Source organism: Vigna unguiculata, chromosome 7 (genome assembly GCF_004118075.2).
Source record: "Vigna unguiculata cultivar IT97K-499-35 chromosome 7, ASM411807v1, whole genome shotgun sequence".
Lineage (NCBI taxonomy): Eukaryota > Viridiplantae > Streptophyta > Magnoliopsida > Fabales > Fabaceae > Vigna > Vigna unguiculata.
In genome coordinates, this window is record NC_040285.1 from 16,142,725 (window position 1) to 16,155,604 (window position 12,880).

Here is a 12,880-nt window from a genome sequence, read left to right on the forward strand (position 1 = left end):
ATTTAATAATAATAGTGACACTATGACCAAACATACAACCAGTTAGCCTATATTACAATCACATACTTAACTCAGACTACATGGGATTGGAACATTTGTCCTTGACCGACCGACCTCGATAGACTCACTGCCTCCTATCAAAAGTAGCCATGAATTACAAAGCATAAGATACAAGTAACATTGTACAGATGGTCCTCAAAATTAAGCATGTGCACCTTTATTCCTTTCTCCACCAGCTGCACTCTACATGTTTGTAAAATTGAAGTGCGCCTGAGTTACCTTTTGCTGTTTGAAATAGAATTACAACTTTTTGTCACAAATGATGAGTAAATTATTGGAGTTAATAATCCTGAACATTTTTTTCTCTACATTCCATTCCAAAGTGTGTATCTCTTGTATTATATGTCTAGACAGAGACTGTTATATTATTCTAATAACAGGTTTGGTTTATTAGCCATTTAGCATAAAGAAAAATTATATATTAAAAAGCATATGGATACATACCGTATCAATCTTTTCAATGTCTCAGAGGTCAAAGTTGACACCTTAAGAAACTAGGGTACCCAATAATTTCATTAAGGAATTAACCAACACGGAATTAGAGAATTTCACAATTGTTTCTGTTCATTCAATTCAAATTTGATTGCAACTTGGGGAAGTAGAACCTAATTGTAGCAGCTGAAGAAAAAATAAAGGTGTCATGCTTTTTGTTACTATTCTCTATGATTTTGGCCATAATAAGATAAATTAGCGAGATCCTATCACCAATTAAATGAACTTGGAAAGAATGGTCTAGACCACATTTGAAGTTGATATTGTCAACTTAAAAGACATTTTGCATTTTGAAATATTTAGTGAAATATGTACTACTACACAATGATTCAGAGAAACACGTAAATAACTTAAAATACTCAATCTATTTTTTGTTGAAAGCTAAGTTAATATGTAAAGAAGTTCTAAAAGTACTCAAAACAAATAAACAGAGAATGCAAGGACCTGCTTTGAGTAAGCAGAATAACAAGCAAAGAACATACTTAGCACCATGAAATTACTAACAAAATGCTGCATGATCGGATCCATAGCTATGAATTTCAAGTGTCACAAAAGTTTCCATTCAACATAGCCAAAATAGAAGAAAACCAGAGGATATACCTGTTCTGCCAATCTGATAGGAGCTTTAATGCCACGAGCTGAAAGGCAACAGCTGTGAGATGAGAAATTCTAAGACACAACCAAAATCAATCAATAATTCTTTAGTGAGTTTTGGCTGATAAACTCCATTTTAGCTCTGCCTTGGTTTTTCATCTTCACTGCCCGTTGTTTTCGAAGGATTTGCAACCAAAGCAAGTTCTTCTGATTGTGTCCATGTGGCTTATACCTAGACTGTTTCACCACATCAAGCTTGGGATGCTTTGGTTTCTTTGAATGCCGGATGTGCCTCAGTACCCCTTCCGCAAGTCGATTAAACTGCCCAACCTGGTTTCTTTCGGACAAAACTTTTCCAGCAGCCCCTCCCTTTGTCTTCTTAACTTTTTTTTTGTTAGCACTCCATGCTTGTCTATATGGTGGAAGACATTCTGCAAGTGATTTCACGTAGTAGGTCCATGACCTTCTCTAGAATGAGTGTTACCATGATCATGATGATGATGGTGGTGAAAGATTAGTCCAAACCTCCTTAGTCTTCCAGTTGTTTCCTTATGATATCTTTCATAGTGATGTCTATAAGATTTGAAACTTTCAAATCTAGAAGGGTCATCATCCATCTCGAGATATGAATTGTTGGTCTCCTCTGAACTGTCCTCCTCATGTGCAGCATCCAGCATCCTTCCTGATGAGGGACACTGTGTTCCATCTGACAAGGAATAGTCCTCAAAGTCCCTACTATTACTATTGGCACTACCTCGCTGAGAACTCCAACAAGAAGAGTCAGAGTCAAAGTCAGACTTAGAGCTTGAGCTTGACTCCTCCTGTTCAAGATGCTGTTATAGAACCCTTGTATTCCGTGGTTCAACATGACTAGTGTTAGGAGTCCTTCTCCTGTCTCTGTTTATGAGAAATTACCTTAATGTCACTGGAGATCCAATAGGGTTGGTTTCATTACCATCTGATGAGGTGGTGATTTTTCCCTCCTTGCAATAATGGTCTTGGATCTAGCTGATTTCTGTGTATAGGAAGATTCAGAACTCATTTTCCTCGGATTCTGATCAGTCTTAGACCATGCCATTGGATTTTTTCTTGCTGAACTTTCCTTGTTTGTTTTACTTGCAAACATGGAATGTTTCTTACTATTATTGTATTGATCAAAGGGACCTTGAATACCCTTAATAGCTCGAGTCCAAAAATAGACAACCTTGAATACCCTTACTAGCTCGAGTCCCAAAATAGACATCACCGATAACTAACCTATCCTATCTGTTGGCTTAATACTATCTATAGCTATGTTTTGTTCTGAATTTTGAATTCTTTCATGACTGTTCAAGCACTCTCCTCTTGATACCATCTGGGTACCAATTTGCTTCGGTACATCTGAAAACTTATTTGCATCATTTACATCAACAAACTTGATGTGTGGAGTGTGTGGCTTCAATTCAACTTGAGCATCATCAAGTGCATTCGGATAGTTAACCGGATCATCAGTAATCCTTGTAATCTCATCTTGTGAGCAAAAATCTGCACTTGAAGTAGTTGAATCTGCTGCTTCATCATTAACCAAGTCAGTTGCAATAGTAGATGCTTCAGTTGCATCTTCGAATATTGTTGGCTCTTCAAATGCCCTTGGTTCCTCTATTGTATTGTCCTCATAACTTTACTCTTCAAAAATATCATCAACAGATAAAACTTTATATTCACATTGAGCATTATCAACATATCCATCAATAGATATGTTAGTGTGGGAATCTTCAATTTCTTCATCAACTTCAGCAATATCCAAAATATGTCCATCAGTAGACATATTACTATGAAAATCATTATATCCATCAGTAGATATATCAATGTGATGTGATTCCGCTATTGGTTTTTCAGACTGACTCTGCAAGCTTTGTGTGGTGGCATTCATCATCTCTTTTTGATTTGTCTGATTCATCTTCATCATTTCAGTCATCATTTTCATCATATCTTCCAAAGTGACATTTCTCACTGCATCATTCATTAGTTGACTCAAATCTTCAGACATTTGTTCATTTGAGTCAGCTCTGATGGCCAACTTCAGAAGCACATCTTTGATTTCATGACGAAGTTCGTTAAAATCTGGATTTTCAGGAAATCTCTGATGGGGTTGAAGGGGTGGTATTAACAGTTACAAGTAATTCTATGAAGTTGTTCTTACTTGCATCCCTCAACATATCAGACAATATTTGCTTATTTTCGTACCACTCTTGCTCAATATTTCTGCATCGTTGATCAACTCGCAACCTTTCATCCATGGACTCTAATTTCTCTATAACTTCGCTCATTAATATCATAACTTCCCTGTAGGATGGTCCTTTGGTTGCTTCAACTTGCTGTGGTGGTACATATTGTTGCTGAAAACTATTTGGAACATATGGTTGCTGAGGTGGACACTCAAAATATGGTTGTTGCTCATATCCCAAAAAAGATGATCTAGGATATAGATCATTAAATTGTCGTAAAGTTAACCGACTTATATCGGGTGCAAAAGTAGGTGTGACAATTTGTTGCTGAAAATCACGTGGTTGTTGTGGATAGCAATTATAATCCATTTGAAAACTACAATGTTGATTATTTTCGTATGCAAAATTATTTTGCATTTTTGAAAGAGGTTTTCTGAAAAGAAATATGTTGAAAGCTTGTTGAGTAGACTTCCAGGAAAGAGAGGTGCGTCTCAATGGACAACTTAAGTACCTTATCTTTCCTTAGCCAAAGTGTTTCCCAACTAGTTTCACAAATTTCCCAACAAATTCCTCAAACAAAAACTATGCTTAAAGAAAAATAACTAAATAAAATAAAATAAAATAACTAAAGAAAATAAAAAAAAATGTTAGAACAAAAATTGAGAAAAGAAAATGTTAGTGATAAACGAAAAATAAAAATAAAAATAAAAATTAAAAATTAAAAATAAAATTAAAAAAATAAAAATAAAATAAGAACTAAAATGATAAAAATTCTAACTGTGTTCCCCGGCAACGACGCCAAATTTGATAACACTGTCGTTGACGCGATCAAATTAATACTACTAAACTATAGCAACTTCAGTATTGCTAAGATAGTAGTCAAGAAAATAGAAAAAGTAAAGTAACCCAAAGTCGTCTCCCAACGAACACGGAATTGATTTTTAACAAATTAGTTCTTATAAAACTATACAAAAGAGTTAATCAAATAAAATAATAAAAATATGAGGGATAAAGATAAACAAGAAAGAAATAGAAAAGATAAAAACAATAGTAAAGAAAATAGATTGATTCCATTGCTTTTTTCAAAATAGATTCATCATCGGTTATCTAAAGATTATTGCTCAATTAATTATTGTTATAGATTTACAAATTAATCAATGTAAAGTCTCCATTAATTTATTGGCGTTCTCACTTTTAACCAAAGTACAGTCTCAATTAAAAGTGAGAACTTTTAGATTATCCACAGTAAATTCAACCAAAGTACAGTCTCAATCAAATTTACTATGCCTAATCATGTTTATTCTTTTATCTCCTCACCAAATAAAAAGCTTAATTAATCAAAGTAAAGTCTCAATTAATTTTAGTTAGAGTAAATACCTTTAATCAAAGTAAAGTCTCAATTATTGGTAAAAACTCATTCAATCACATGAAAGTTTCTAAATAAAATCAAAGTAAAGTCTCAATTAAATTTAAAAACCTTTGAACTCATATGATCAACATGCATATAGATTTAAAATCATTACTTTTTACGTGATTCAAAGATAAAAGACATAGATGAATTAAAACCTCAACAATAATAAAAAGAACAAAGAAATTAATTGATCTAACCTCAAAATCCAATTAAGAAATTACAATGGTATCAACCCAAGAAGTTTAGAACTCCATGAATGCAAAATAAAGAGAGAGGAATAGAGAGAAGAAAGAAATTAGGTCCCCCTAAGGGTTCCTAAATTTCGACGTGCCGAGCTTGTCTTCTGTTTCTCCCTTGGTCTCTTTATATAGGAATTGGATTGGGCTTTTCTGTTGCTAAAATCTCTCAAATATCTTTTAAAATAAAGATAAATATAAATATTTAAAAATATTTGGAGATATATATATTATTTGACAAATATAGTTGGTTGATAATATCAATATCTAATATAATTAAATTAATTAATTACTTAAAGATATATGATAAATTATCACCAATTAATATTTGTATTAATTTTCCAAATCAACCCTTTGCAATCTTCTCAAATTATCTTCTAAATAATCCAATATCTTCAAGATATATTTGTTTGTTGTGGATCTAAAAAGATTCCAGAAGATCTTGTCATATTTAAAAAGATTTGGTAGTTAATATCTTTTAATATTTTGATATAATTAAATAAGATAATTATTTAAAAATATCAAATAAAATATCTAAAGATATATTTTTCCCAAATTATCTTCTATCATAAAGATAAAGAAAACCGCAAGGTCCAATTTTTTTGTTCCTCTCTTCTTGGTTTAGCCAAACTTCTTCACTTTTTCAAGTTTTTCTTGTCCTCTTCATGCAATGCTTGGCTTGAATTTTTGTACTTTTGATAATTTCTTATTCTTGGATTTATCTTTAAGGTGTTATGAAGCTTTAATCAATTTATTTCCACACCTCCATGACCTCAACTTAGCTGCAGCTGCACTAACACACCTCAAAATATCCAAATGACATTTATGCAACTAAAAAGCTATTTTTAACATGTTTTTGTATCTCATGCTCAATAAACCCAATTATAGGAAATCCCAATTAAATCAATCTTTAAACACACAAATTCAATTAAATACCCAGAATTAAACACTGAATGGGGGCAAAACTACGCATTCATCACCCCTTCTACTAACCTGCGTTATATGATTAGAAAAAAATGTTTAACACTTGTTAGGTTGGATGATAACTATCCCGTTTGGTGGGGTGACTAAATTATTGACTCCCTTAAGAAAGAGACGAATTGATAAGGAATAATTGTAATGATAACACATTGTTCTTAATTTTTTGCAAATGACCAAGTCCCAGATTAAGTGTAAGGCATAGTTATCATAAGTGCAAACTTGCACTTCAGTGCAGAATCTTGATTTCCCACACCCACGTAGAAGTTGTTGGCCTTAAGTTTAGTGAATTTATGTTGTTCTTTTGGTGGATGAGGTGGGTTGGTTAGACGTGAACCCATTCCAGTAGATGGTGGTGTTAGAAGTGATTCTAGATTTAACTGCAAACTAACGTGTCCCCTTCTCCAAACCTGTGTTATATGATTTGAAAAAAATGTTTAACACTTGTTGGGTTGGATGATAACTATCACGTTTGGTGGGGTGACTAAATTATTGACTCCCTTAAGACAAAGACGAATTGATAAGGAATAATTGTAATGATAAGTTTTCCACATTGTTCTTAATTTTTTGCAAATGACCAAGTCCAAAATTAAGTGGAAAGCATAGTTATCATAAGTGCAAACTTGCACTTCAGTGCAGAATCTTGATTTCCCACACCCACGTAGAAGTTTTTGGCCTTAAATTTAGTGAATTTATGATGTTCATTTGGTGGATGAGGTGGGTTGGTTAGATGTCAACCCATTTCAGTAGGTGGTGGTGTTAGAAGTGATTCTGGATTTAACTGCGAACTAACGTGTCCCCTTCTCCTAAACTGTGTTATATGATTGGAAAAAAGATGCTTAACACTTGTTGTGTTGGATGATAACTATCCCGTTTGGTGGGGTGACTAAATTATTGGCTCCCTTAAGACTTACACGAATTGATAAGGAACAACTGTAATGATAAGTTTTCCACATTGTTCTTAATTTTTTGCAAATGACCAAGTCCTAGATTAAGTGTAAAGAATAGTTATCATAACTGCCAACCTGCACTTCAGTGCAGAATCTTGATTTCCTTCACAAACATATGAGTACCAGCCCTTAAGTATTGGAGAATATAACATGTTTTGTTGGTGGATAATGTGTGTTGGTATAACATGCACCCATTTCTGTAGGTTGCGGTGTCCAAAAGTTATCCACTGCATAAGTGCCAACCCATGTGTCTCTTTCCACAAATTGCCTTGGATGATAAGTTTGCCGCTTGGGGTTGTGATTAAATTTTACACTTGAATAATAAAATTTAATTGACACAAAGTCATAATGGAAAATGATTATAAATTGTCCACTTTGTTTTTAAGTTTTTGCATTTGAAAAACTCCCAGATTAACTGCAAAGCCGTTCTCTTATAACTGCCAACCTCAAGTTCTCTGCAAAATGGTTTTTATATCAGCCACATACAATTACATGTCCTCAATTTTTTATAATTTAACATTTTTTTCTTGGTCGATAAGTTGAGTTGGTATAACATGAAACCATTTCAATATGTGCTGGTGTCACAAGTACTTCTGCATATTTATGCGAACCCGTGTGTCCTGTTATGCTAACTTGTGTTATATGATTTTAGAAACATTGTTTAACACTTTTTGGCTTACATGATAAGTATCCTGCTAGGTGGCATGACTAAATTATAACCTTCATTAAAAAGGTTAACTCACACCAATTGATAAGGAATACTAGTTAAATGTTTTGGAGATTGTTTTAAAGTTATTGCATATTAAAAACTTCCAGTTTAAGTACAAACCTGTGTTGGCGTAAATGCCAACCTCATCTGTTTTGCATAATACTCCGTTGCCTCACACACATAGAAGTAGTATCCCTTATGATTTGGGAATTTAACATGTTGTTTTGGTTCATCAGGTGGGTTGGTAAAAAAATGCACCCATTTTAGTAGGTGGTGCTGTAAAAAATGATCCACAATGTAAGTGGCAACCCAATACTCCATATCACCTAACCTCCCTTATATGATTTGAACATAAATGTTTAAGAAATATTCCCTTCCATGATAAGTATCCCGTTTGGAGGCATGAGTAAATTATAGACTTCGTTTAAATGGTAGAGTCACAACAAATCATAAAGAATTATATTTATATGTTTTGGAGTTTGTTTTAAACTTATTGCATATGAAAGAGTTGCAGTTTAAGTGCAAAGCTCTGTTATCGTAACTACGAACCTGAAGTTTCCTTCAAAGCAAAATTTAGGTCCACAATCCATTCACAACCTAACTGCCAAAGAACATGATATGTGTACCACAACCACAGTTTAAGCAATGACATAACTAAATAACGGGTCCTTACATGCCATACATTATAGTCAAATTAAAAATCAAAATACCCATAATGTTTTGCATAACATAACGTTTGATAGAATAAAACTAAACTTAACATTGAGTTGGGGATTTCATCGAAAACCATAATATATAACGGCATATACTTGGTATTGTGGTTGTGACTTTGATGATTGCCCTGCTTGAGTGTTCTTGAATTTCTTGAAAGGATAAACTAGCCTTTTAATTCTGTCATCAATGCTCATGTAGGTCATTTCCTCATCTTCATTGCTATCTTCTACAGTCTGCTCAAGGATTTGGTCCAGATACTCCATATTTTGGATCCACATTCATTTCCACATTTTGCTGAACAATTGCTTGAACATCAGGATTTACAGTAAGTGGTTTAGTTTGGTTTATCTATGCCTGAACAAGTTGTTGGGGGTGGTTCCTTTTCTATATCAACCCTGTTTGAAGATCCTACCTCTTCCATTGTTGGATCATTGATATCATGGTTGAAGACCTATGCATTTGTTTACAACATAATCAATAATGTGTTTAAGTATGACACAATATGATGAATAAGGTATTAAATATACGACCTTAACAATATTCCTTAGAGTGATGTTTAAGTACAACTTATCTGCCTTAGGATTGAATACATACACTTGTTTTAGTAAAATCACAGCCCCAATACCAAACAGTGGACCACATTCAGGATGTGAAACTGCTTTATTGTGAACGCTGGCCTAGGCAGTGTGCTTTGGGTCCTGATTAAATAGTTAACCACAATTATAATGTTTGTTTAGGAGTTTGAGTGGGACAAAATTTAGGAAATTAAGAACACAATATAACTTTAAAAACCTTAACAGTGACAAGCAGAACCCCTAACCCATTTCCTTTATACTCCTTCACAACACATGCCACAAAGGGCAATTTTTTAAACAACTTTTTCGTGTACATGGGAGTAACATTTTTTATGTCACCCCCTTCCACCAAACCTGCATTTGGCATTATTTAATCCACTCATATTTTATCACTCATGAAGCTTATAATCAGGTTCGTAGCATATATGTATAACATGGTGTTTGAATCATAAATTACCGTGGTGTTTGATGAACATGGTCGTCCATTTCCAAGCATTTGATTCAAAGTCACAAGCAAAAGTTGCAGTAGCAATGTGCTCCATAAACTGCTACATGGACTACTGTCTTCCTGCCTTAGGTTCATGATCACAGCTTGATAATTTCTTACTGGACCAGGGATCAAAGACGTGCTTCCACTGCACCGTCGCATGAAGCTTTGCAGCTCCGCTTTGTCTAACTCCAAAGACTCCCATTGTTCCATTTTCTCTAATGCAATATCACCCAATGACACAACGTCCAAATTGGAGCTGAAGAAAATCACTTAAGTCTATCTGATGCAGAGTTATTTAAGTGACGTGACATTTTCCCACTCTAAAGACGGTCCCGTTGCACTTCTTCTATGACTTTTTAAACAAGCCACACACACCCGTCCCGTCAACCATCAACATTTAATTGCATTCATTGCAAAGAAGGGGAAGGTCTGAATTTTCAGCTTACAAAAATTAAGAAAACAAAAACACCATTAAAGCCACTAAAAGTAGATTGAAGCTGGAATTAATGTTGAGCGAGTAACAAGGGCTGACATTTTGGCTAGCATTGAAGACATTAGAGAAGAAGTTAATATGAGCTTTAACTGCCACCAACAACCAATTCGACCACTTACAATGGTGCGTTATAATCTTCTTATTGTCTTCCATTTACGTTATACTTATTTAGTAGGTTTTTTATTTGCTTAAACATTCTGAAATCTAATCCTAAGCTAACTGAAATATTATTTCTGAAATCAAATGCTACCTTGACATGAATCACAAACAAAGTTCTAAAATTATGACCAAAAAATAAATACCTTAACTGATTCAATGCCCATTGGGATGTTGGAGTTATGAATGAAGTAAACTGAATGTGAATTTACTTTGATGAACATATGCAAAATGGGGAACATGATAACCCAATATGCTTGGACGACATAACTTTACTTCATGAAGACTGTGGTATAGGCACATCTGATGGGGATGAAATGTATGATAGTGCTCAAGTCATTAACAACAATCAGGAGGGTGTTGTGCCCACTGTTGGAATGCGATTTCAAAGTGTAGAAGAGGTTAAGAGTTTCTACAAGCAACATGTTGTGAAATGTGGTTTTGGTGTTCAAACTCGTACATCAAAAAATGATGACGATAACCAGTTGTGTTACCTCAAATTAGTGTGCTCAAGGGAAGGGAAGTACGTGTCCCAAATCCCGCCAGAATTGAACACCCACCAATCCAAACAAGACAATGTCCAGCATGCTTAACAGTAGTACAAAAACCAAAAGCATGGATACTAAGCATTGTGGTACATGATCACAATCATGACATTAGTCCAACCAAATCAAGGTTAATACGTGGGAATAGAAGATTGAATTTCCAAGCAAAGCGAACACTTGATATTAATGACAAGGCTGATGTACGTTTGAACAAGACATTTAGGTCGTTGGTTAGTCATGCATGAGGTTTTGACAACTTACAGTTTCTTGAGCGAGACACAAGGAACTACATCGGGCAACAAAGACAAGCTTTTAGCAAGGAGGGAGATGGGCAGGCTTTGATGCAACATTTATAAAAAATGAGAGAGTTGAATAATTCCTTCTATTATGAAATTGACACTGATGCTGAAAATAGAATCATTAATGTGTTTTGGGCAGATGCAAGGAGTAGAGCCGCGTCAGTGGATTTTGGTGATGTCATATCATTTGACACTACATACCTCACCAACAAATACGACATGCCGTTCACACCCTTCGTTGGTGTTAACCATCATGGCCACTCAATTCAACTTGAATGTGGGCTGCTCTTTGCAGAGGATACATCAACTTTCACATGGCTCTTTCAATGTTGGTTAAGGTGCATGGGGAACAGGGCACTAGATGGCATCATAACTGACCAATGTAAAGCAATGAAAAATGCTATTGTTGTTGTATTTTTCAACACCAGGCATCGTTGGTGTTTTTGGCACATCATGAAGAAAGTCCCCAGAAAATTTGGTGGATTGACAATGTACAAGACCATAAAGCATGATTTGAAACAATTGGTGTACGAGTCCACCACGACAATTAATTTTGAGCTAGGTTGGGAACAATTCATATCCAGGTTCGACTTACATCATAACGAATGACTTTCTACACTTTACGACGAAAGAAGTAGATGGGTTCCTTGTTATTTGAAGTCTCAATTTTGGGCTGATATGTCGACCACTCAAAGAAGTGAGAGTATGAATGCCTTTTTTGATGGTTTCGTAAATTCAACCACAATATTGAAACAATTTGTCGTCCAATATGACAATGCGCTACGGTCGAAGGCCGAGAACGAAATTGAAGCCGATTTTGCTTCTTTAAATACCACCCTACCTTGTGTCACTCAATCATTTGTTGAAAGGCAGTTCCAAGAAGAATACACTCATGCAAAGCTAGCTGAAGTTCAGCAAGAGTTAAGGAGTAAGATCAATTGCACTATCAAAAGTTATGAATGTGATGTAATCTATTCAAAGTACATGGTTAAAGAGGAGTGCATACGTAATGGACAAAGTGATGACAAAATGAATGAAGTTGTTCTTGATAAAGTGAGGCAACAAATTGGATGTACTTGTCTTTTGTTTGAATTTAAAGGTATTTTATGCCGACACAACTTTCTTGTACTAACATAAGAAGAGGTCAAAAGTGTATCACCAAAGTACCTATTAAAGAGGTGGAGCAAACGCATTCGACGAAGACACACTTACATAAGAACTTCATACAAACATAATAAGGACGATCCCCATGTGGAAAGGTATGACTTCATGTGTAAGAGATTTTATGAAATTGCAGAAGTTGCATGTCAATCTGAGAATGGGACAAATTCTATGTTAACCCAACTTGAGTCCATGTATGCAACTCTTGACTTACCTATATTGAATATAGTAAGTCTTCCTTCCCAAAAGGGGAAGGAAAAATTAACCCAACATCCAACACCCACTATGGACAACATGGTACGAAGCCCATCACATCTTAAGAGGAAGGGTCGACCCCGAACAAATAGACTTCAATCAACAGTGGAAAAGGTTTCCAAGAAACGAAAATGGAGGGCAACATTGAATAAATCGACAAGGAATCTTGATGTAAGTAATTCATCCACATTATAAATATATGGCTTAAATAGTCATTTGGTCCTAGTTTTGGTCGACTTTTTTCACTTTGGTCCTACTTTTGAAAATGTTTTCAATTTGGTCCTACCTTTCGTAATTTGTTTTCAATCAACTCCTTTTCGTTAACTCCGTCTAAATCGTTAACAAAATAGTGCCAGCGTAGTGATTTTGTGTGATGTGGATACTGTTTAGTGACATGTCTGTTTGCACTATGCTGACCATTTAATTGAAATTGCAGATTCATTTTAGGGTTTAAGTTGGATTAAATTGGGTTTAGGGTTATTTATGTCAAATTGGGGATTTGGGGGTCGAATTGGGGATTTTGTCGTCGCTCTTTGAAATTCTGGAATTTCGCCT